Consider the following 3062-nt stretch of genomic DNA (forward strand, 5'->3'; position numbering starts at 1 on the left):
TTGCCTTAACCTCGTCATCTAATTTAGGCATTAGTGTTAAAAACTCTGCTTTAAAACCCTCCTCTACGCTTATCTTGCGTCCTAAAAGACCACGGTAATATTCAGTGAAGGCGCGTTCAATTATTTTTTCCTCTCGAGTAACTTCCTTGCCGTACTGGATGGCACTTATTTCATTTCGTGCGGCGTATCTTTTTTCATCGCTCAGAGAACGCTTAGTCGGTGTTTCTCCCGCCCACAAATTGTTAGCCCGCGCCCTTATCACCGCTCCACGGTAGTTATTTATGTCGATAAGTTCAAGTTGGCTCTTCGCGAATTTCTTTGGTATACTTTCCAGGCTGAGCGCTCTCTATAGCCAACAAAAAATGAAGCTGACATTGTAAATCTTTTTCTTTTTGCCTTTCACGACTTTTCAAAATGCACGATCTTTCAATCGCACTGCTTTTAACTTCTTTCTTAAAACGGTCCCACCGTGAACCAATACTTCCGGATCCAGCCTCAATCAGCCTACCTATTCTTTCTTTAACACCATTCACGAATTCCTCATCCTGTAGAAGCTTGTCGTTAAATTTCCAAGTATCCCAGTTAAAGCGCGTTTTATTTTGTTTTCTTCCCAGCGTAAAAAATACCAAGCTGTGGTCGCTAAAAGATACATGCTGAACTTCAAAATTCTGACACAGTGGGACAAGCTCCCCTGAAACATAAATCCTATCCAACCTCGCGTGACTTCCTCGTTGGAAATGCGTAAACTGGGGCGCATTAGCGGTAGGCAGAAACCACCCTACATCCTCTAAATTACATTCTTGTACTAAATTATTCAAAAACAACGCACTTTGGTCACGCACCGGCAACTGGCTAACCCTGTCCTCTGCAGCGCACACACAATTGAAATCACCCAACAAAATCACTAATTTCATTGAATTTAAATAGGACGCAACGCGCTCAAAGAACATCCGACGTTCGTTTTCCTTGTTTGGCGCGTAGACACAGATTACCCTCCATTCCCTTCCCGAAAAAGAAAAATCACACACAATCAACCGGCCGGTCGTGCACACCACTACTGATTCTACTACAATTCCTAAGGAATTTCTCAAAAATAATACGCAGCCTCCGGATCTAGCCGCAGAGCGGCATACGCATACGTGGTAACGGGCTCTGAAGGGCTGCACCATTCGGCCAGTTTGCTCTTCGCTTTCAATTTTTGTCTCTTGCACAGCCACTACGTCGAGGTCGTTCTCCAGAAAAAGGCGGCTAACCTGATACTGCCTGCGTCTGGCCGCCAGGCCCCGAACGTTCAGCGTAGCTACGCGTAGGGCTGTGTCAAGATTTACGCCCCTCTCAGCGCGAGAGCAAGGGGGCCACACGGTGCTCACCTCGGATCGTCGAGAGACGCCACACGACAAACTGTCTCGAAACAACGGCCGGACGGATTGACTGGCCGAGGTGTCCATATCGCCAGAGGTTGACGCCATCTCGGCGGAGCCAGGTCGTGGTCCCTCTAAAACCCGCATGCCCTACAGAGCGCGGGCCTTCCCTACTGCGATGACGGCGTCGCCGGCGACCTCCGGTCTGGCGGAATGTTGGGTTTGGTTCTTACGCCACCCCTGCGCGACAGAGTCGTCTTTGGGGACGGCTCGTCTGGAGGGACAGCTCCAGAGTCCTGGCCGTCGTTGTCGCTCGGTTGTCGGACCCGCTTGGGCACTAGAGGGGTGGCGCGTGCTATTTCCGCGGCCTTGGTGGTCGCCCCTCCAGCAGTCAGCGTCTCAAAAGACACTGCCTCGTGGACGTTCTTAGAGTCCGGCTCATCACGAGTTGGCGGCTCCTCAGGCAACGTGGCCTTGACACCTTTGCCGTGACCGCCGTCGCAGGCCTCCAATGGCTTGGGGATTGTTGCCTGAGTTGGCGGCTGGTTTTCTTCCCCGCTTGCGGCTTCCTCGGCGTCGACCACGTCCATGAGGTGCTCCGAGGTATCGTCGCCCCCCACGGGCCCTGCGACACTGGCATACGTCCGGACACACTGACTCTCTCCATGGCCGAACCGCTTGCAGAGCGTGCAGCGTGGCACTCTGCACTCTCTTCGGATGTGGCCTTTGCCCTTACACCGGAGGCACAGCGGCGCCCTGCCGGGAACCACCGCTAGCACCAATCCGCCGGCGATGCGCAGCTGGTGAGGGAGGTCCTCCACTGTGACGCCGGGTTAATGGAGACCGAACGCGTCGTCGAGCCCATGTCGGTGCAGCCCGGGACGCGCCACTTATCCCTGGTGACCCCTGTGACCTTCCCGTAGGGCGCCAAGGCCGCACGCACCTCGTCGTCTTGGACGTGATGCAGCAGCCAGTGGAGCTTGAGCCGGGTCTCCTGGTTGCTGGGGTCCACCACAACGCAACGGCCGTCCTTGACTTTGAAGCCCTCAGCTGCCTGCAACTTCCTCTTCCCCTCGGCGCTCTTGAAGGTCACGGCCCAGACGTGGTTATACTGGTATGCCCCTAAGGCGAGCACCTCGGGAAGAAGTGCCGCGAGGGACAGGGCATCACGGAAGTGCTCCAGACGGTAGGGCCGGGCGCGCACGTCGGCGTGTAAAAAAAGCGTATTTTGGACAGACGGGCCAGTAGGCAGCGTAGGCAAGATAACTTCGTACTCCTGCGATGCTGCGTCAGCAATCCTGTTCCCGCGGCCCTGCTGGGCCGCTGATACCGCTCCACCGGAGCTCATGATAGTACGTCCGTACGCTTCGGCGGCCGGAAGAGGCCCTATGCCATGGCACCGCTTAGGACACTCGTTGTGTCCGCTCTTTTTATACGAGAAAAGCGGAGTGCGTATAGCCATTTCCGTCCGAAGTGCACTCCGGAGTGCGTATAGCTTTACTCTTTTATGCTTCGTGTTGTTGGCGTTTGCACAGCGACGCACACCGCCCAAGTAGATGATTCGGTCCTGCAAACGACCGGTCATACAGAATTTCAGGGAAACTTAAGTCACCACCGATATTTTCTGGTAAATCTCGTGTGAGTTTGTTGCGCTTATCATGCGGTGTGAATTAATTGGGGCAACGTTTCCTGCCTACGGCT

The 3062-nt window shown here is 54.2% G+C and overlaps 1 pseudogene; it reads right to left on the minus strand.

Moving 5' to 3' along the window:
- Positions 1-1531: 1531 nt before the first annotated feature.
- Positions 1532-2430, minus strand: LOC120847948 (annotated as a pseudogene).
- Positions 2431-3062: the final 632 nt, after the last annotated feature.

Source organism: Ixodes scapularis, unplaced genomic scaffold (assembly GCF_016920785.2).
Source record: "Ixodes scapularis isolate PalLabHiFi unplaced genomic scaffold, ASM1692078v2 PGA_scaffold2__306_contigs__length_199485367, whole genome shotgun sequence".
NCBI classification, from domain to species: Eukaryota; Metazoa; Arthropoda; class Arachnida; order Ixodida; family Ixodidae; genus Ixodes; species Ixodes scapularis.